Here is a 24,021-nt window from a genome sequence, read left to right on the forward strand (position 1 = left end):
ACCTCCCACTGTGTGGCCCAGTTCCTTACAGGCCACGGACCGGTACCGGTCCCCCGGCCCGAAGGTTGGGGACCTCTGCTCCAGAGGATTCCAAAGTTGCTCAGAAGTAAGGACAAGGCAGAACTGGGGATAGAGTTTAAAGTTGATTATTATAAAAGTGTATAATAATAGTGATTTTGATGATAATGAAAAAATAAATAATACTAATCATCATAAAGCTATCATTTAAGTGGCAGGCCACTGCTAAGAAATTTACGTACAATATCTCATATCACCTTTACAAAAACCCTGGGAGATTCTCAATTTACATAAAAAGAAATGGGACTCTCAGAAGTTAGTTTGCCTGTGAATAAAAAAAAAAATACTAGTGAATGTGCAGTATGTATGTTTTGATGACTCCACTGCATGACTCACTACTCTGAGAAAACCTTTGTGCCTTGGGGACAGTGGATAACGATCAGCTACAGAACTTTTTACTTAGATGAAAGAGAAAATGGTAATTTGAAGAAAGCTTTTTTTCTTTCTTTCTTTCTTTTTTTTTTTTTAACAGCATCGAAAGCTTCAGAGAAGTACATTTGTATCAGATCTTGGGAAAATCGAGTGGCTTCGGCAATTTGGAGGTCATTAGCAACCTTTGAGATTAGAATTTCAGTATAATGGAGATGGAAGAAGACAGATTATAGATATTAGAAGTTTGTCTTCAGAGACAGTGAGAGGTTGAATGTAGCAGCTCTATCAGCAGGTTGGTGGTTATGGAAAAGAAGGAAGGAGGGCCTATCTGTGCAGGTTTCAGGGTGAAAACGTCAACGCAATCTTAAAATACAGAAATAGACTTGGAAGAATCTGGTTGTTACATAACTCCCAAAGTCTTATTGAAATTGGTGGGAAAAACAGTTGGGGAATGTGAATGGCTGGATGGATAATGATGTGACTCTGTCTCTTTATACTCTTGTTAGTATGAAGAAAAGAGGATGGATACTGGAAAGGCGAAAGGAGGCAGATCTCTTTAGCTTCTCAATTTCAGAGAATAGATATGAAGAGGTATCTCATTGTGGTTTTGATTTGCATTTTCCTACTGACTAATGATGTCAAGCAACCTTTTCATGTAGTTATTAGCTATTATATGTTTTCTTTGGAGAAATGTCTTTTTTGATTTGCCTATTTTTACTTGAGCTATTTGTGTTTTTATTATTAAGTTGTAATAGTTCTTTATATATTCTCGATATTAGACCCTTATCAGATATAGGATTTGCAATTTTTTTCTTCCATTCTGTAGATTATCTTTTTACTTTTTGATGGTATTCGTTGAAGCAGAGAAGATTTTAAGTTTGATGAAGTCAGATTTATCTATTTTTCCTATGTTCTTGTGCCCTTTTTCTGTCAGATCTAAGAAACAATAGCCTAATCCCAAAACGCAAAGATTTATATCTTTTCTTCCAAGAGTTTCATAGTTTTAATTTTTATATTTAAATCTTTGACCCATTTTTAATTTTTGTATTTGTTGTGAGAAAGGGGCCGACTACATTCTTTTACATGTGCATTACCAGTGTTTTCAGTACGGTTTGTCTTCAAAAGTCAGTTGACCATAAGCGTCAGGGTTATTTCTGGACTCTCAATTCTATTTTGTTAATCTTCATGTCTGTCGTTATGCCAGTACCACATTGTTTTGAGTGCAGTAGTTTTGTAGTTTGTATTGAAATAATATTACCTTTGAATAGTAACATTTATGATTCTAATTTAAAAGTTTTGTTTTTGAATAATATAATAAGATAGAATCATCTGCTGGTTTATGTTCTAGTCACTTAATCTGAAAAGCTGAATTTTTTCAGTCTTCCTGGCTAAAATCCTGAGGAGGCTTTGTAGCCCCTAATTTCTCTGAATGGAGACCGAGGAAAAATTCTTATCTAGAGATTACTAGTCTAAATAAATTGATGATTATGGTCATAGAAATTCCAGAAAAAATAAAGTGTTAGCCAGCATTACCACCTACAATTTGAATACAGTTTGTTACTAACTGTACTTTAAAATTTATTTTAAACTTAACATTTTTGCCTTTCCTTTTGGAAGTACATGTGTAGCATGAAAAGTAAAGCTTTACTCATGCAGTTATGCATATATGAAACTTACTGTTGAGCAGCATGATATCACTTTACTTTTTATGAATTTGAGAGAGTACATCTCGATAAATTGGAGTCGGATGTTAAAAAAGCTAGAATTCTCATTTGATGCTAAAATTGTGTTGTGTCTGTATGTGACACAGGGAGAAAGAGAATACTAATAAACTTATTTTCCAAGACCTTGCTTGTTTCTAAGATATGAATGTAACAAATATACAAATAGCATATGTACTCACACACCAAGAATGTGTTTATTCTTAGCATAGTACATTGAGTTTGATGGGTGAAGTGCAAATCTAGCTGACGTGATCAGGTATGTGATTCAGCATATTTTGCAGACATTGTTTTGTTATGAATTTGGAGAAAAATCTCATCTGATAATAAGGATCTATATATTCTTCCCTTCTCTCAATATTGTTTTCTGAATGTGTATCACACATTTATATGTGTATATTTGTATGAAAAATATATTCATTATTATTATGTAATTTATGATACGATTTAGAGTTGTTTGGTCTGGATAGACACCCACAAAGATCTAGGTAATAACATGCCCTTTGTCTCCTTAGGACAAAAATTGATTTTTTAAAAATGAAAGTTGTATTGTACATGTAACTATCAAGACCACACACTATAGGTAATTGGTTCTGTTTCAAATTTACTGTGTAAAGAAAAGTGTAGATACACTTTCTGTCAAAATCATTGCTGGTCTCCAGTGGGCTGTGTTCTATAATCCAGGAATAAGGTGTGGGAGAGGGCCCATACTTGGTCAAAATGACCTTATTTTACTCTGTGAGGAAAATAGGCATACAAAATGTGGCACAAATTATGCAAATAGTTATTTCCACATATTTATGATTTTCTGTTTTAAAATCCTGTGCAAAATGTGAACAAGTCTTTGAATCACATTGTCCTTTTAGCCAAGTCACAATTACGCGGTGTGGAACTCGCTAAGTATGCTGGTGCAACATGTATTTACTTTTCATTAATTTGCAAACAGCATGATTTGCTAAATTATACATTGGTCATTCAGAGTCATCATGTCAGATGAAATCAGAAGCTAGATAGAATATCTAGGTATGTTTCTGCCCCCAGGTTAGTGTGTTTGTTGGTATAGGACATGGTCAGTGCTCTTCCCACCATCTCCTGGAAGCATTCCTGGACCTCAGTCTGACCAGAGTGCACCCATGACGATGGTGCAAGAAGCATTCCTTTCCCTCCACCCCAGTTTGGCTCTGCTACAGGTACATTTATGTATCTATCACCTACTTCCAACCATCACCCAAAATAGGAATGCAGCCACCTTTGTTATAGGGAGTTGGTAAAAAATGCATGCTGAGCTGTTGTAAAAATATCCTATTAAATTTCATTTTATTGTTTTTATTATGTAATTTTGAAGATTCAACTTTTATTTTTATATGAGAAACTAAGATTCTAACTGTGCTACTTAATATTCTATAATATAATGTGTGTTAGTGGAAGACAGTTCTCAAAAAGTGAATTAACAATAATAACTGCTCACTGACACATTTTAATAGAGGTTTCTTAGGAGACAGACAGAATATTTTTAGCTGGGAGAGATGAAGATGACTGGGTTTTTCTTTTTCAATGGAGGAACTTACATATTTTTAGCTTATTTTAAAAATCCTACTCTGTGGACCATGAACATTTGCATTTGTTTTCATGGGATGAACGTGAAATTAATTCACACCTCACCATAGTAGTCTAGTTTATAACACTTTTTATTGCACATTAAAGATTTTTAAAATGGAGAGCTCATGCTATTTTTTTCTCAAGCGTGCCTAAATTTGGCTTAATATGTGGGGCAAAGAGTAGAAAGAACACCTTGTCAATGCCGCTCCATTCCTTAGGACGTATCCTGAATTTCTTCTGTTTTGCTCTGGAGTTGAAGCATTATGCTAGTGATATTGACAGCTAATAGGTCTTTCCTATACATTTCTTCATGTATTTATTTCAGTCGAACTATTTTAATCAAGCACTATTTTATTTACTTGTTTTTGTTTATTGTTTGCCTCTCCCACTACAACAGTAAATTCCATAAGGGCAGGAACTTGTAGTGATCATAAAGAAGGACCTGGCCGGCCACACTAAGATATAAACCTTTATCTTGTGGGCAATGGGGAAGAGCAAGGATTTAAGTGGAGGAATGACCTGATCAGATATACATTTTAGTTTAAAACACAACTGGAGTTGGGCGAAGGATCTTGGTGGTCTGCTGGTAGGAGCATGTCTGGAGGTAGGGAGACTTAGAAAGCTGATAGAGTAAGACATGATGACAACCTGATTTAAGATATTGGTGGTAGTTTTGAAAGTCATGGAAGAATTTAAGCAACACTAAGGTAGTAGATTCATGGGAGTTGGTGCTTTACTGACATGAGTGGTGAGTGTGAGCCTTGGGTTTCTTTTTGTGCAGTGGTGGAGTCATGCATGGGGAGAAACATATTATTTTATAAAACACACTGAGTTAATTCAGTGTTTGTTTCATGAGACGTGCTTCAAGGCTGTCAAGAAGAAATATCCCCTAGATTGTGGGAGATAAGAATTTAGAACTCAGGAGAGAGATAGGTGCTGGGAATAACAGAGTTTGTTTATCAAAGCATACATAGATGACCATTGAAGGAGATTTTCCAGGAAAAAAAAAAAAAGATACTGAGAGAAGAATAGAGGACTGAGGGAAGGGCCCTGAGGATTTCTGATATTTATAGCATAAGCAGATGAAATAGAGCCCCCAAAAACAAAACGACAAGCAGCCAGAGAGAGGTAGGCAGAGAACTAGGCAAGGCAGGTGCCGTGAGAACATTTTTGGAAGTTTGTGGCCAACAGCATAAGGTGATGCAGAGGAAGCAAGGAGAAGGAAACTCTATTAGACTTTTATCGAAGCAGCATTTATCAGGGGTGTCTTGTGTGAGTGTGGTTTTCAGACAGTCCCACTTAATGCTAGCCACCAGCTTTCAAAATATTTCATAAAAAAAGAAACTGTCATCACAGTTAATTTCTGATAACCCAGTACAGGTTGTGCCTTCTGACCGTTTCCATCATCTAAAATTTGAAACTGCAAGGAAAGACCTTTCTCATGTTGCAGGAAAGAAAGAAGATAAATGAAGGACCATCTTTTCTTTATTCAGGCCCAAACTCATAATTCAGAGGAAAACGTAATCTTTCCTATGAAAATTATTTCATTAAGAGAAAAGTGGATATTTTCATAATGTTGCTAACCAAAGTGGTTCTCCACTTTTATTTTCAAGGAAGCCAAATGTGCTGTATATTGAAATTGTCATTTGTTCTTGATACACAGAGACCCAAAAGATGAAATGCTGACACTCTTAAATTATTTCTTTCATTTTACTTTCTTTATGTTGTCTGTGCACAGACAGGGAGACAGTCTTATGAGATACTTATGATTATTTGGATGAAAGAAAATATAATATTTTGCATAAAACGATGAAAAAATGTAACTGGAAAAACTGTAGGAAAATGGAAATCCAATCCTAGTATTATTTTCTTTAGTTTGATACTCAGTGTACAATTCATACCTGTCCATTGTGATGAAATGAAGTACTTTTAAGTTACATTGTATTTGGAAATCAAATCCTCTTTTAACTTCTTGCCATTAGAATTCCTTCTGTACTTGAAGTTCATAGTAAAATGACATGTTAAAAACAGAAAGAGCATCTTTATGATTTGCTCTAATCAATGAAACACATGATAAAATATCGAATGCTCAACACTGACAAGAATTTAAATGAAAAGACAATACTAAACCCAATAAATACACATTTGGATAAATATATAGAAAAGACCTACCAAATTCAATGAAGTAGTTATTTTTTAAACTACAATCAAGGTAGAAAGTTATTCTTTTGTAGACAAGAGAACAATCGGAGAAGAAAATTTATTTGACTAAAGTGCCTTGATAAATAACTCAAATACCTTTGAGATTCCACGAGGCCATTTTCATGAAGTCCTGCTGCTCTTTTTTTTTTTTTTTTAAATTATTATTTGTTACTCATTCTCTTTCTCAAATAGATTTCTTCTCTAAAAGATGGAATTTACCTTGATTTTCTTATACACCTTAATCTCATACTTGTAGATGTTTTACAACACACTTAATCTGTTTCCACACTTACTATCCTTATACTTAAGTGTGACTGAAGCAGGCTAGTCTACTCAACTTTACCTGAACAGGCCTTTCAGTTCCACATTTTATCCCATTGGTCAAGCAGGAGGGCCTCTCCTCCTTGAGCACCTTCCCCGTATTATTTCCACATGCCCCAAAAGGTAAGGAGCATCTCAAATGTTGTTGTCCCCTCAATATCCTTCCACTTTTCATCCCAATCAGAGTGAGTTAAACCTTCCTCTTAATTCTGGCTTGATGGTTCCCTCTTCCCAGTCAATTGGAGGCAGAGAGAGATGTTGGACAAATTCCTTAGAATTACAGCCCGGGGCCTAGTGGCTGCTGCTTAAGGTAAGGCCAGAAGAGGCGGAGCCAGGAAAGTGCTGTGTTCTACAATGAAGCACCCAGGGAAGAAGTCAGAATCAGGCCCCGAATGATTACACTTTGAGAGACAGTGAAAACTAGAGGCTCCAATCAGGACAGGCCAAATGGTTTGCCATTAAGAGGGATAGCACCTGAACACAATCACTGAGCCAGTGAAGACTGGGCTATTCCTAGAAAATGCCTGCAGACTTGGTGGGGCAGAAGAGAAGGTAGGCATTAAAGACCTTGACCTCAGAGAAGACACCAGATCTTTTTTTTTTTGATCATCACATAAAACATTATAATATTCATTTACATATAGTAGGTTGGTAAATACTTATCACACCTGATAAATTGTAAATGTCTACAGTCATGTTTTTGTTGTAGCCTATGTATCTGTTTCTCACTTAATATAATGTCCGGCACATAAGTGCTAAATAAATATTTAATTTATTAAGTAAATGTTTATCCATTTTATATTTAAGTATGACATTTCTAATTTTATACTAAAATTCACTTAATCATTCATTCATTTATTTAAAAAAAAACCTACTTACTATGTCTTGGGAAATATACAGGAAGCAAAATTATTGTTCATTTTACCATCTGGAGAAGAAAAACAGTCAGTGGTTACCACGGTTGCCTTTGGTACAGTGACAGGTTTCTGCACAGTGCATTATGGAGCCCGTATGGGAGTAGCTATACTTTCGGGGAGAGGTTAAGAGTCTATTTTAGCCGAGTGGAAGAATGAGCAGAGGTCTGTCAGGAAAGTCATAGGGTATAAATGCTTGTGAGTGTGGGCAAGATAGCTTAGTAAGTGAATGTACTGGGGTCTGAGAAATGGTTGGAGAATGGCAATGCAGAGAGAAGTCAGGTCCTGACAGCATGCCATAGGAAATAATTCGAATTTTATTCTTTGTCTTGAGAAGCACTGAAGAATTTATGAAGGGGTTTCAAGTGTATTTCTTTTGTTCTTCTCTGCTTTTTCTCCTACCTAATTTTTGATGTGCTATCTCATATCTGCTTTCAGGAATCTCTTAGGTCTTATGGCATTCAGCCTTCTAGGAATTAATGGAAGACTTGATTCCACTGCCACAAGTATAATCACCAAAGTGAATTAATGGCTACATCTGCACTGGAAATTCCATTTCCCTATTTAATACCTCCTTTGGCAAATTTAAATGCAGAATCAGGCTTAAGCAACATATGTATGCTGAGACTTCTTTTTTAATCTATTAGGATAAAAATAAAACATAATTACTTCTCATGCCAAGCTCTTTTGGATTTGAATGTATTGATATATATTGTGGGGCTACTTAAATGTTTCTTAATTCAGAAACATTTTATTAGTTTCTACATTAAGACAGCTTAAATGCGACTGTGGTTTATAATTAGTTAAATTTCAATAATCTCCTGAACACAGTAAATTGAAATCATTATGTATGGTCCTCACATTATAACAGCATTAGCTTATAAAACTTAGAGAATTCATTCTATATCTTGATTCCTAAAGATGTTAAACCAGGACTTTCATGTGATGTATAAATTTATGTTCACATGTGTTAATGGTATTGCTATTTATAATTAAGGACAGACTTAAGGGTTTTCACAGTTTTCATTTACTCCTGAAATCTAAAGAATGGTAGACTTACTTTAATATTCATTGATTTTCTTGAGGTTTTATTCTTCAGAAATTTTTAACGGTCTAGAATTATATAAGAAATCTTAATATGTTTGCTTTAAGTCATGGCAGATGGATGTCTCTAAATAGCCGTCTGTCCTAATGTATTATTTCTTGAAAGGTCTTTAGGAACATAGCTCCATCACTGTCTTCAGTGGATGAATTCAGTGCTTCATTCCACCAACAGTCGGTTTTCCTTTTGATGAGATATCAAATATCTCTTAAGTATCTTTTAAGTAAGATCTTAATATCACAATCTCGGGTATTTAGCAGGTACTCAGAAATAAATTTTCCTTTAAACATTTCTGGGACATATGATGAGATACCCTTGTTGGAGCCTTTATAAACATGAAAAAAAATTTTTTACAAATAGTTGTTGTTTAAAAATTGTGTCATCCAATTTGGATAATGGAATTAAGAACCTGGATAAAATTTGCTGATTGTAAACTGTCAGTGTAGAAAAGCATGAGAGTACTTGTAGATCACGCTGGAAGTACTTGCAGCAGGATGATTAGGATTCAAACCACTTTTATAAATTGGAAACACGAGAAATTTTGGCGATAAATTTCACTGAGAACATGTTCATGGAAGTACACTTCTGAATTATAAATAGCTATAAATATATAAAATGAGAATGACTCACTATAAGGTTAATTAGTGAGAAAAGATCTAGAGGTAGTAGTGAACTTAAAATTGAACGTGAATCAGTCAGCTCTTTTGCGTACAATGCGAAGATTAAGTGCTATGCAAAGTTACAAAGAAAATGAAGCAATATAATGCTGCTCTCAGGAGACCAATGAATTAATGAAAAAATAGAAATATAAAAGATCTAAACTATAAAGTGTATATGTTGTTCTGATTCACACTCAGAGGTAGTTCGCCTACTATTGAGTGTCTGTGTGACTGGTTGAAAGAACCATGTTAAATGATTTTGTACTGTTTTATATTGGCACTGATAACAACCCAGTATGCTTTCCTCTGAGCTATCTCTCTGATGTATAGTGTGGGAAAATGTGGGTCATTAAATCATTAGAAGCACTTGACTCTAGAGGATTATGTATCATCATATGCTACTTGATTTTTTGACTTTAATTATTTTAGCATTTTAAAAGGAATTGGGCCTGCTGTTTATTTCTGTTTGGGAATGGTTAATAAAAGAGGCTTCATCTTGGAAATTATAGCTGTCATTCTCATAGTCGTGCAAGCTTTAAACTTTTGTGTTTGGCTCTCTTCGCCCCCACTCCTTTCAACATGTTCAGTCTGTTACATAGAATTTTAATTTCAGAACTGAAAATGAACCTTAGGGGTGATATAGTTCAATTATCATCTGAGATATGAATCCCGTTCACAAGATGTCTAATATCGAGAATGTGTTTCTAATACTTGAAATGACAGGTAACTTGCTAAATCCTTTCAGGTCTTCCTTCCTGATATTTTATCAGTCCCTTTCTTTTTGTCCTTTCAGCTTTTAACCTGGTTTTGATCATCATCATGCCTGGATGTCTGTAAATAGCCTCCTAACTGCTCTTTATCTTCTAATTTTTCTTTCCTAGACTACCTTTACACCACTGTCTGAATAAAATTCCTAAAACACTTTGATCATATTGCTACCTGACTCAGAAACCTTCAGTAATTCCTTACAGCCTGCAGGATAAAGTGGGAACTCATTAACTTGAAATAATCTGACCCCATCATATATTTCTGAGTTCAACTTTACCCTTTACAGCTTTCACAACCCACCCTTTATTGAAATTATATTGTTCTTGTTCCAGTGCTGTTGCTGATGCTTTTTCCTTTACCTCTTCTTCCTTCATTACTATCCTCTTCTCAATTCAGTACTACCCATATTTTAAGACCCAACTCTCATTGGTAACTCACTCCAGACTACTGTCAGTGCTGTGTGCTGTTTCCTTTTCTGAAATCTTCGGGTGCCCATTTTCAGCCTCCTTCATTTGGTGCTTAGTCATGAGCTAACTTGTGACAGTTCTCATATTGTTCTATTGAACTATAGTTTGTCTTTTGTATTGATCTTTGTTTTTTTTCACATTTTTAAAATTGGCTTTCTTCCATACTTATGAGATGACATGGTGTAGAGCAGATGGTTTTGAAACTGGATTTTACCAAACCCAAGGGATTCCTGAAAATGCGACTGGGGAGAGAGAGTGAGCACACTAGGACTTGTGTTTGCTAGCAGCTTCCACCTGAACATCTCTGCTTTGATCTGTTTTTATACCAAAAATCTGCATTTGATTATTTTTGAGAATAGCTTTGAGTCTAAAGGTATTTGAAAACTATGTATGTAGAGAAGAGGAACCCAGACTTGGAGTAAAGAGACTGGGATTTTTTGTTCAGTTTTAACTCATTCCTGTCTACCACATTAGTTTCCTCATTTAAAAAATTATAAGGTCAAAATATATCACCTTCATCCCTTCTGTAAAAGTCTCTGATGCTAAGAAAAATAGCTTCATTAAAATAGAGTAACATTTTATTTTATTTTTAACTTTTGAAAAATGTTTATGGAAAGGATGTATTTATTTAGACAGTACTATTATGATGTTGCTTGCAGTTTTCGGTTGCTGTGGCCAGAATGTTTCACATATGGCACATCAATTACATGATAATTAAATGTGAAAGGCAAGTTATGTTTTACTCTTTGCTTTTGATCCAAATATTATATATGGCATTTGTTTGTCTTTTGCTCCTCTGTGCCACTTGGAATCTTCATTAGCATCAAACCAGAAAGTCGTATGTTAACTTTAATATACTAGGAAAATTATCTCCCAGAACTTCAGAGTTTAAAAACAAAATGACTGCTGAGTATATAAGCAGTTTAAAAAACATGAAGGTTAATTCTGTGTAAATCTATGGAATGTCATTCCTTAGGTCAAACTTTTTTCTAATATCCCTTTCAAAGTAGGAGGCAACCATAAAGATAGGTATACTGTGTTTGTTACTGCTATGTGTAAAGCAGACAAGAGATATTTTCTTTGTTTTATGTGTCCTGAACCTCAGACCTACAAGCATTTTAAGGACACCAATAGTTGGCACCAACAGAGTATTCAGTTTGAAGAGTGGAAGAATTGAAAGCTGGAAATATACCTAGTCTGAGGTATGCCAGAAAATTACAGTTTGGCTCAAACTGTAGCCATAGTGAAGCAGATCAAAGCCTGAACTTCAACAGATATATTGGCAGAGTGTATTTCAGCAGGTTTCAGCCACAAACCAAAGACTGCAAGAACAGGGAAGGGAGATTTCCAAGAAGTTAAAGGTAGAATCAGAATTTTTCTAACTCTTGTTTTAAACTTCTATTTTAAGAAATGAAACAAATAGAAACTATATTAACGACACAAGAAGATACTAGACTAGCAAATCTTTTGTGCATCGCTGTAGCATAAGAAGTTTAAAGTTGTCCTTCACATCACAGAAAACAAGGCGGGTGTTTTCTCTGCCTACGGTAATGTGACTTGGTAGTATAAGGGCTTCTGCTGCTGGTGCAGGTTATATATTAAAGCAACATTCCAACAGGAGTTTTTGGATGTCTCTTATGCAGTGTGAATCTCCTTCAGATTCTGAAAATAATCCTTGATGCTCACCATTTAAACTTTCTCCTCAAGCAGGTTTGCCTTGTTTAAGAAGAAAATTATGGAGACTGCTAAAATCCTGGTTATTGGTGATAGCTTCAAAAAATACTCACTGTTTCTGTAAGGTGATTGGCCAGTCTGTCTTCCATAAACGTTCGGGCCAAATTGACTTGATGAAATATGGAATCGTTGATGTCATCCTCTGGAAAGAAGTATTCAAATCAGTGTTTCTTTTTTGATCATTGACCATTTGTATGAGACATTTTGAAAAGAACATATTAAGTTTCAAAGTTGTACTTATGAATATTTTGGAAGGTCTTCTGGCAAGTAGAATATCTTCTTATGAAGTGTAATCTTGCTCTCCAAACTTATCTGTTATCAAGGAAATATTTTCACTGATTCACCCAGCTGAATTTTTCCACACTGTTCATAGGGACTCTCTATGCTTCTCTCTGCCCATAATGTTCTCAGAGAAGAAAGACTGAAAAACAAAACCTCAAACCTGGCATTTTCACCATTCTGTGGGCTGTCATGAGAGACCAGGTGTCAGATGTCATCATCTTCTCTCCATTGAGTTGGTTTGAATTACTTCCTTCAAAAAAATATGAAGCTTCTTTTGAAATGTACCAAGACCTTCACATCTTTGATCATGTCATAGTGCGGAGGGACTCCTCATGGGCGCTCAAGTCCTGCCCACAGACGAGGCACACCTGCTTCAGTAAGGTGCACTTGCCTCTCTCACCTGCACTCGGCAGCAGGGGTTTCACAAGCTGCTTCAACAGGTCTGACTTTTCCCAGGACGGACATTTGTCCATCTCCTTGGACTTCTGCTGCTGCTCAGCATTGCCTCCCATGCCCACACAGCTGAGTATGTGTACCGACAGCATGGACAGAGAGATATAAAGTCCTGATGCTTTATTTTCTATTCCACTGTAAAGTCTACTTGGAGCATCTGTTTTGGAGTAAAAGATCTGGACTTGAATTCTGGCTTGACAAATGAGGACTCCTGGCCAAATTACTTTACTTAAATTTATTGAATCTTAATTTCCTCATTTCCAAAATTAAGACTACCATAACTATCTCTCTGGATTGCTGTGAACAGCACCAAAGAACATTAGTTTAAAGTGGTTAGCCCAGGGCTTGGCACTTCAGTTTCTGAACTATGTCACCTTTTTCTTCTCTATAATTACCCGTTTTTTTTTTTTTAAAGACTTACTTATCAATGACTTTTGACTATTTTTTTATTAATCAAACACTTGAAAGATGAAAATTTGTCACTCTTCAGTCTCTGAAAACATTTTCAAATGAGATTCATAATTCGTTAGTAGTGACAATTTCAATGCAATAAATTGCCAATAATGATATTTAGATGTCTTTTTCTATCTGCTGTGTTAAAAAGCAACCACATTTACCTGGGAGAGAGGAGAGGACTTTATCAGAAAGGAATAAAGGGGACTTTATGGGGAATGGACACTTTCTCTATTTTTTATATTTTGTTTTGTGTGGCGGTTACATCTGTGTATACAGTTTTCAAAACTCAACATACTAAATATCCGTGCTTTTTGTCACTTATACCTTAATTTTAAAAAACACCCACATTACTTTATTATTAAACAAGGTTATACCTTCTGCTGTAGTAGAGAGCCCAGAACAAAAATCTCATTACTTTGTTAGTGCTCCTATGTTTATGTGTTGTTCATATGACTAGATATTAGTATATCTGACATTAAATTTATGGGGTGTGCATGCTCATTGATAGGTGATTTAATTCATTCTTAGTGTTTGCTTTCCTTTTATGTTCAAATTTACAACTTCACTGGGCATTGAGCCTGTTGTCAACTATGTAGGTTAGTTATTTATAGAATCTGAATAAAAAGTCTTAGGCATTTACACTTGCTATTACAACAAATTATAGGATTTCATTCATAAATGAAGAAGGTCAAAAATGTCCTTGTAATCTTAATGCAGTTACTTTATTATGCATCATTTAAGAAAGAAATTCCTACTAAAAAGTATTAAAACATAGCTTCCACTTAAACTCGTTTTACTTAAGTTAGTAAAAATGTGGGTGTACAAGTTTGCAGCCGCATTCTTCATGTAGATTTTATATTTTAAGCTTTCCTTAAGCTTTTATGAGTTCATTATTTTCCTCTTTGATCATAGTACAGCTCAATATAAAATGTTCATGTGAGAGGCATAGTTCTCTTGCTTAAGGCGTGTGTTTTAGATAGCATTAAGATATTATGGTCACCCAGAAGTTCTTGGAATTGGACTTCATTGTAAGATTATTGCGTACCACCTCCAAGTAGTTTTTAAATGTTTAATCCTTTTTTCGTTCTTTGAAGTAATGGTGTATTTTTAGTTTAATTTTATTTATTTTTTCAGATAAAATTTTCCAATATTACATCAAAAGATATTTAAGAATTAAAAATATATGTTTATTTAGTCAAGTTTTATAAAAATATTTATTAATATCAGACAAAGATGTAGTTTTCATTTAGAAATGTTATTTTAGGTCATTCAGCAATGATATGAGATATTGGAAAATAATAGACATTTGTCCTTCAAGATGGTGGAAGGCTATTATTACAAATTATTTCAGGCTTGAGAAAGTTACAGAAAATAAATTATGTAATATTTTAATTAGTGGAAGAATTACCTTCATTCATTCTAAATCATTTATTGTAGATAGCCAAAAAACTATTTTTAAAATTTAATTAATTTGGTGCTTTAACATAACATTGACTTTCCTCCATGATTTTGAAATCCAATTAGGTCAGGTATATAAAAGTAAGTGGTATTTTAAGGTGTTACTAAGTCAGTAGTGCTGGCAGTTTGCATGTGTTTATGACAGTTTTTGCTTCATGTAATAACTTCAAGCTGGATACAGTTGCTGTTCTAAAAATGGGAGAATCTAAGTTTAATTTAGTACCTATGTTTAGGAAGGTGATATTGTGCCCTTTTTATCTGATACTTTAATGTAAATAATTTTATAAATTCATTCGATTTTAAAACATAAGGGAAAAATGTTTGGACAGATTATTTAAACAAAGTTCAGACATACTAACGTCACCTCCTTCAATAAGGGGTAGTCACTGAGGTGTGGATAGCTATTATGTGGAAATTCTTCTGTGGAATAGTGGGCACAGACAGCCCAGCATCTGAATAGAGATTGTAAATGCAAGAAAGATACCCCAGTACTCAGCAACATTTCAGTGATTCCATAACAAAAAGTGCTTATTTTGCTTTATAAATTTATTACTTATTTTGCTTTATTAATTTCCTGTTTAGATATTTTGGCCTTTTTTCTTTTAGACCATTTGTCTTTTTCTTACTAATAAGTAGAATGTCATTATATTTTCAAGATAATACTACTTTTTTATGCAAGATTTAAATATTTTTGCTCAGTGTATAACCTGCCATTTTATTATTTAATGGGGTCTTTTGAAAATAACACTTACAGGATAGTTAATTCATCATTTAAACTTACATTTTGTGGGATTCTTTTTCAGGGGAAAGAATCTTATTTAGGAATTATTTTCTAATCTTAAAGACAGAACAATCTTTTGTATTTTCTTTAAGGTTAAATTTTTAAAGTTATATTCAAATCTGTCATTCATCTAGAATATATTTTTTATGTATGGGTGAGGTAGAAATGTAATTTTGTTTTTTATGGTGTCAATAGCCAGTTACCCCTAGCATTTGTAGTATGCCTTCTCTCAGTTCATTTGTAGTATACCTTCTCTCATACTAGCATTTGTAGTATGCCTTCTCTCAGCTCATCTGCCATGTGCCCTCTGCCTGGTGTTGACTTTTCATACAACACAGATCTATTCCTAGGCTTTGTGTTCTGTCCTGGTCTGTGTGACAGCCTTCGATTCAGTATGTTTTGTCTTAAGCCATAGTATCTATCTAGGTAATAAGTTTTCCCACCTGGTGCACAATTTCCTTCCTTTCAGTCTTTCTGTGTTTTAAATGTGCCCTGCTGTATGTATTCTTCCTAGAATTCTATTCATTTTATAAATGGGTGTCAGGCCATAGTCTCTGCCATATGTAGCCATGCTGGTATGTCTTGAGGCCCACCTGGGTCTCCCTGAAGAACCACAGAGGTTCATTGACTGCTTTCTCAAGGTTTCATCAAATATTCGGTCCTCTGTTTAAAGGTGTTTACAGGCCCCGATAGACATCTGGACACTTTCACCAGTGGCCAGTTTAATAAAATCTTTCTTCCCGCCCTTTCTCATTTAAATTGAATATATGTAATGCCTAACTTTTATAACAGAAGCCAGTTTGTTTGGAGTGAAGTCAAGACAGTTTTACCTCCAGATCTTTGACTGTTCAGCATAGGGGAAGGATATTTCAGCATAGAGGAAGGATATTTCTTTTGAACAAAATTGTCACAAGCTTATGGGCCATCTGACACTGGAAACAGAAAATGTAGTGGTAAATGCTATGCTCTCAGATGTTACTACAGAATTCACTGCTGTTTCTGGAAAGGAAAGTGGGTCTGAACTGGACTATTGGTGGGGAGATGCCCACTGTAGTAACTCTATCTCCTAATTAGATTTTGGAAACCCATGTTTTTTAGAGTCTGCTTCTTCTTGTCAAAGATGGAGAAATTTCAGAAATTCACTAGTTCCTCTGTTACTGTTTTCTAAACACTCATGAAATGTCTTTATTTTATTACTAAATTTATTAAGTCCCAGTATTCAGAACTATGCCTGGTTCCCAGGAGTCGTTAGCTAAATGTATGTTGAAATAGTTAGAAGGGAGGTGGAATGGAGTGCTAACTAGAGGACATCCCCGTGACAAAAATTAGGCAGAATTGAAAATAGTTCTACCTTCTCACCTCTAGAGGGAGAAAAAAATACCACCATGATGATGGAATTGATATACAACTTTGGCAATTTCCAAGTGATGTTAATGGAGGAACACATACGTAATTTAATTGTTGGCTGCTATTACTCTTGTGGAAGGAGTACACTTAGAAACTGATACTTTGATTTTCAAGGATGCCAGAGGGATCAAACCCTGGCAGCTGTGAAATATCTTCCGTATGTTCAAGAGAATCTTCATGGTCAGTAAATTTAGTGATAATTTCAATGTTTCAGTAGAGCTAGTGGCTGCTGTACCTTTATATAGAATATACTTGTGAGAACCAACTAAAGCAACAGTCTTCTGCATGTTTGCATGAAATTTATAAATGTAGCGTGGCGATACTTAGGAGTTGATGGTGATCAGAGGTTTGGAATTGACTACAATCACCTATGCTTTTGAATACTTTTTAAAGAAAAATAATTTGTTAAGTAATGCAGGTTCTTTAATGGCTTCTTTATGGTGTTTGTTGGTGAGAAGGTTTGGAAAAAATTTAGTGGTTGAAATTGGCCCCACTATCATCGTCTCATTACCTGCTGGTTATGTGCTGATTACCTGCTCGTTACCAGTTGCTTAATGAATGCGGCTAAGGCAAGAATATCTAGAAATTCATATTGAGGAAGCAGAAATTTAATTCAAAATCTGACTATACTGTCGAAAGGCGTGGTAGGTGGCATAATTGTCCCTCAAAGATGTCCACAGTCTGATCTCCAGAACTTGTGACTGTGTTTTTTTCACACTGCAAGGGGGACTTGCAGATGTGAATTGAGAAATAATTCTGGATTACATGGCTAGGCCCAATTCTGTCACCTGTATCCTTAGAATTAACGAGCCTTTCCAGGTTGGAAATCACCTGCAACTGATAGTCAGCGGGAAATGCAGACAGTTCTACAACCTCTAAGACCTGAATCTGGGCAACAATCCAAATGAGCAAGGAAATGGGTTCTCCCCTAGAGCCCCTAGAAAGGATGCACCTCTGTCAACACCCCCGAGTTTTGTCTGTTAAGATTCATGTTGAACTTCTGAATTACAAGAGTTTAAGATTACAAATTTGCATTGCTTAACTCACTAAATTTGTGGTAGTTTGTTATAGCAGTGATACAAAACTAATACAGAGGATAACTGATTATTATTTTTTAAATGGACAAGGAAACAGAGGAGAAATATCAAATTTATGAAGACATCTGGTTCTTAAGAAAAAACAGTTTTCTTACTTGAAACAGAACGAAGTGTTGGCTGACCTATGTAATCCAAACTAAATAATGTTGTTCTTAGAGTATATTTCTCGATGAATGGGTAATACTGACAAATTGCTACCTGGTGAGCATAAGGGAAAAAAAAAATCAGAACCCTAGATTCAGATAAAAATTCATTTGTAGCTTTGAGTTTTGATGCGAAGTGACTGATTTTACCACTGTTTCCTTTTCTGTCAAAAAGGAGCTGTATTTAACTTATCAAAAGTGTTTATTAACTTCTTTGTAGCCACTCTGTGAGAATTAAACTGCTACTAGGATGGATCACCTCACATTAGTCCCTAGATGAATGTATCCTGGCTGACCTTTCATGTGCAAAAATTTTAAATCCCTCCATAATCTTGTTGTTAGATATTCCTCTTGGAGATATACCTCGGAGAAGGATCACATGCACAGCCCTGTGCTTATTCTAATTTCCTGTCAGTGATGACAATTTAAAAAAAAAAAGAAAGAAACGTTAGTCTCTACCATGACTTTGATTTTGCTACATTTTGGATTTTATAATTTTTCCCAGGGAAAAAAACAACAGGAAAAAATGAAAGTCCATGTGTTGACAAGTTCTTTGTCATTTCCCAGTTTTTCACCTGGTAGTGATTTGCCATTTCTATACAGAAACACCTTAGTGAATATTCATGAGCACCTCTTCATTATCAGTAACAAGAAGAGAAGGCAAATGGAAAAACAGAATTGAAGGTATGCACATGAAATTAAAAAGGAGACAGTGGAGGAATCAGTTTTATCATTTACTAAATATAGTAGTTCAAATGGATTTATTATCTTATTCCAAATTATATATAATTAACTTTCACATTTTTTTCTTTCATAATCTAACCAGGTCTCTTATGATCTAGAAAATTGCTGACAGTATGTTGTCTCTACTTTGGTATGAAATTACAGAATTAAAAAAAAATTAGCAGAATGGAGATACATAGTTGAATGTATCAACATGATAACCAAATTAAGAGAAATAACATCATAGACTGACTATAAGTAAACCTTGTAACCTCTAGTAAGATTTAGGAATGGTTAAGAATGTAGTTTGAGTCTGCTCGCCTGTTACTGGTGACTTGATATTGGCAAAGTTTTCAAATTTTTGAGTGCCCCAGTTTTCTCATGTGTAAAATGGGAATTGTAATTGAGCTTACTTAGGTTTGTCATGAGCATTGAATGTGTTAACATGTAAAGTACTAAAAACATTATCAGGAATGGGATAAATGGTTAACAAAGGTTTGCTCTTATTTTAATTTCTAATTATAAATATTTCCAACATACACAAAACAGAGTTGCTTATATAACTGGCTGGTTCCTTTTTTGTAATTTGCTGGGTTACGTCTAGTACTTAAGTGCTAGAATTGTACAAACCGCCCGTTTTTAAATGTCTTCTCTTTTTTTTTTTGTCTTTTAGTTTTGTCTGAATACTTTTAAAGCACATTATTTCACCCCTACATGCTACAGTGTGCATCTCTTAAAAATAAGGAATATGGACTTTTGAAAACAAACAAACAAACAAACGGAACCATGGTATCATCCCACCTAACAAAATAATTCCTTGGTTGCAACTAATAATCAGACCCCAAATAAATTTTTTAGTTATTCGTTTGACTCAGAATCCACACAAGTTCCATATATTGCATTTGTTTTTATGTCTCCTAGGCCTCTCTCTCTCTCTCTCTTTCGGTCAGGTTTATTAACATATAGTTTACATTCAGTAAATTTTACTTTTAAAAGGTGTGTGCCCCCATGGAATTTGATAAATGTCTACAATTGTATATCCACCACCATAATTAGAAAACTCTCTCATGATCCTTTTAGTCTATTCTCTCCCCATTACCCTAGGTCCTTCCAGAAACTGATCTTTTTTTTCCTATCCCTATAGCTTTCTCTTTTCCAGGATATCATATAAGTGGAATAATGCAGTATGTAGCCTTTTGAGTCAAGCTTCTTTCACTTAACGTAATTATATGAAATTTGCCATGTTTTTCCATTATCGGAAGTTTATTTTTCATTGCTGAGCATTATTTCATCTTGTAGATGTTGCCACAATTTGTTTATCTAGTCACAAGCTGGTGGACATTTGGAATATTTTGTTATTTGGGTTGTTTGGGGGTGATTATGAATAAATCTGATTCTGCTTTTACATATAGTTTTTATATGGATATATGTCATTTCTTTTAGGGAAATGTCTAGTAGTATTTACCTAGATTTGCTGAATCATGTGGTAAGTGTATGTTTAGCTTTATATAAACTAGAAACTGTTTTCCAGGGCGACTGTACTATTTTTCATTTTCCAAAGCATATGTGAAAATTCCAGTGGTTCCACATATTTGCCAGCTACCCCACCTGTTTTCATCGTGGTTTTAATTTGCATTTCATGATTACTGATGACCGTGAGAATCTTTAAATGTACTTGTTTTTCTTACCCCTCTTTTCATTAAGACCGGCCTCTCTCCCACACATTTTGTTTTTCTACTCTACTGACTAGTTGAGGAAACTAAATATGTCTGGTTTTTTTTTTTCATTTTGTTGTTTAACTTGATCCTTGATTCTTCCTCATTCTATAAGCTAGAAATTAACTTGCCAAACTTGATTAGATGTCAAGTTTATTTATTTATTTTTTATGGAATGCTTTATAGGCTATCTATTTCACAGTGCATCACTTTAGGAGGCACATACCATCTGATTGGCACTGGGTTCAGATGCTGGCAGGGTTGTCCCTCCATTGTAAAGTTGCCCATCAAAATTTCAGCTAATGGTTTCATCCATTTATCTTTTTTTGAATCAGTTATTTTATTAGGTGGTACAAAATAGTTATATATTAAAATTTTCCCCTTTCTCTGGATTTATCAATGGGATATCTTCTGTAAAGAAAGACTTTTCCTCACTTACTAGGGCTACTTGGTTACCAGAAAGTTTATATAGAAAAGTAGGAATTGCTAACTTTTAGAGTAAGGTTTAGTTTCCTTGAAATTTTCAGTATAATTAATTGGTGGTGGTGGTGGTGGTGGTGGTGGGAGGTTTTTTTTTTTTCTCTCTTATTGCTGTCTTACTCTTTGAGTGTCATTATGAATTCATGGCTTTTAGATATTCAATGTGTTCCAGTGATTCTTGATTAGTTCAAATTCAGGTTATATTAATAAGATTAAAAAGAAAAGAAAATTGTAGAAGTGCATAGATTTTCATAAGTACTTGGACCTGGTTTCTGAACATCTTTTTCTGCTTTGGTCTGTGCATGAACCGTTCTCACATTCATAAAATTGTCTAGTTCCAGAAAAAAAACATTACCTTGTAGTATATCCTGGGAATCAATAAAAATTTATAAATTAGGAAGAATTGACATTATTATGATATAGTATGTTCCTATCCAAGAACATATCATTTCTTTCTATTCTTTCAATTCTATTTTTGGATCTCTCAGGAGTGTTAATTTTCCTCCTGTAAGTTTCTCACATTTCTAAGTTGTTCCTCTTTTCTGTTGTTTTTGTAAGTCATGTATTTTGTTCTGTTAGATTTAAAAATATATCTTTTAAGTGTATTTTATGTTTGTGTGTATGAATGCTCTTATTTTCTGCATGTTAACTTATAGATTTGCTATTTTTCTGATATCTCTTATTGTTTGCAGTACTTTTTCAATTGATATTTTTGGTGGTTGAGATATTTATTTGCAATGAGAGAGAATCCTGCCTTTTCTTTTCTAATCCTTATGTCTCCAATTGCTTTGTCTTAACTGTGTTCCATAACACTTCCAAGAAAATGTTAAATAAAAAGTGGTGACAATAGTGGACATACATTTCTTATTCCTGAGTTTCCTGCTAATACTTCTGGCCTTCCCCACTGAATAAGGCTTAGCTCTTATTTTGACATTTTTGTAATATGTAAAGCATGGAAACATGGACTGGTTTAATATTTAGTACTCTGTCTCAGAGCTGACTGACAGATACAAGTGGCATTTAATGAGAAACTTTATTCGTGATATGGTTTCTTCCCTTTTAATTTGTGGTGCAGCAATGAATGTACTTGCACAGTTGAGCACATTTGCGTCATCTTGTTTGCACTGCGCGCTGACTGTGCCTGCTTCTCACCCCCACCCTGACCCCATCGTCCGTCAGGCAGCATGGCCTGACCTGCATTAAGAATCAGTACTCATTTTTCCCTCCTGGTGCTCAGCCCCCTTTCCGGTTCTCCTTCCCCAAAGGAGATTCAGAAAATAGTGTATTTAAGTACATTTGTGACCTAAAACTCTTTCAAAAACAAAGGTATCAGTTTTAAAGTGAAACAAACCCCTAGAAGGAAATGGAACTCTTGAAGTGATTGTTGGCCCCCTTGGCATCCTGCGTTCCCACTTTCTCATTTGCTGTCTGCATAGGGTGCTGAGGTCCCCGTAGCCCTCAGCACAACACTGCTTTCTCTGCTTCTATGCTGTGTAGTAAATCTTCAAATGTTAGCAAACTGTCAAGAGTGTAGCATTCTTTTGATTATTTTCTGTTGAGAGTGTCACTTTCTAAAACCCTGGCCACCCATATTCATTATTGTCAGTGCTGTCAGCCTTGTGGTCAGATGTGTTATATTTTGGAGTCTAGCTCACTGCTTCCTATTCTCCTATTCAGCCTCTGGCAAGTTCCTTATTTTTTTAACTGCATAACTGTTTTATCTGTTATTTTCGTTGTTTTTAGTTTTTCTTTTTCTTTTCCACAAAGGCTTTCTCTTTTTAGTCATTGAGGTTTTTTTTTTTTTTTTTTTTTTGTTATTTTTGTGTTTTAAGTGTGAAAATTAACTTGGACAAGTCTTCATTACCTTGTTCATCACCTTTTATATTTTAATTCATACCACTGAATTCTTGTAAGAGCAGATCTTTAGCTTTGGATTGAGCTTTCTTGCTAAAGATGTATTTGCAATTATTTTAGCACTTCTGTTTTTGTTTGTATCATAAAATATATCTTGAGTTCCTCTTGTTCTCAGTTGTCTTGCAATTAAATGAAATCTTTGCCATTGATAATCCTTCCCAGAAATTGATAAAAGCATAGACTCTTATAGAATGGAAAAAAAATGTTTTCTGATAGGTATATTGATTTTATGCAATAAGTAATTGTACAGAAAATGTACTGAGGAAAAAAATCAGATAAATACCCTGAGAGAAAAAGAGATGGGAAGCACCATTCATTCAACAAATATTTAGAGTTTACTGTACTTCTGGAACACTCTGAATGTAAAAGACTTGAAGGCTCTTTGGGCAGCAGTAGAGTTAAGATTGATACACAAAATATTGAGAATCAATATTGGTACTTATCTAGGATAAGTATCACATGAGAGGTACAGAGAATAACATATAGTCAGGTCGATATAAGGCCTTTAACCTTTGCTGATTCAGATAAATTAATGAAGGGAAGATTAATTGAGAAAAATAATAGCTTTCCTCATAGGTTATGTGGAGGGCTAAATGGGCAATGAGTGAAAGGGATCAGCAAAAGTGCTCAATATATAGTAAATGCTCAATAAATTTTAGCAGTTGGTATTACTAATGAGCAATATGTTTGAAATCCTTCTTGTTTTGTGTTATTAGCTATACACTTTAAACTGTTGGCTGGGAAGAATGACATTCTTTCCTAAAAACAGGAATCTAAGGAGGATAGATGGTTGAACCTCCAGTAATCCAAGGCCATTCTCCAAAAGTAGTTTGGGACCTGTGACACTGCTTAGACGGTGATTAGAGAGTCAAAATAATACAAAAGAACATAAAATATATGTTCTATAATTTTAGCCTATAAAAGTTATTTATCTTTTTATTTTAAAAGAAATAGTTGTCCAGTTTTGTTCGGAAGTGTATGTTTTGTTTCTGAACTCTTATTTTTATGTACTCAGTAAAATGATCTGAATTGTCTCTACTACTGTTTTTTTTTTTTTCTTCTTACTAAAGTTCATTAATCCCCATTGCTGTTTAGAAGGTCGGAGGTAGATTGTTGGAAAGAACTGTGTTTAAGACTTTTCCTAGATTAGGCTTAGGCAAAAAAAAAAAAAAAAA

General features: G+C 34.6%; 1 protein-coding gene and 1 pseudogene across 3 annotated transcripts in view; one reads left to right on the forward strand and one right to left on the reverse strand.

Moving 5' to 3' along the window:
* The window catches only part of CTNNA2 (catenin alpha 2), a 988,991-nt gene that overhangs the window by 36,402 nt on the left and 928,568 nt on the right, over window positions 1-24,021 (forward strand). The window lies entirely within an intron of this gene.
* LOC112482884 lies at window positions 11,795-12,684 on the reverse strand (annotated as a pseudogene).

The sequence above is a fragment of the Pteropus alecto genome, unplaced genomic scaffold (genome assembly GCF_000325575.1).
Source record: "Pteropus alecto unplaced genomic scaffold, ASM32557v1 scaffold100, whole genome shotgun sequence".
NCBI lineage: Eukaryota > Metazoa > Chordata > Mammalia > Chiroptera > Pteropodidae > Pteropus > Pteropus alecto.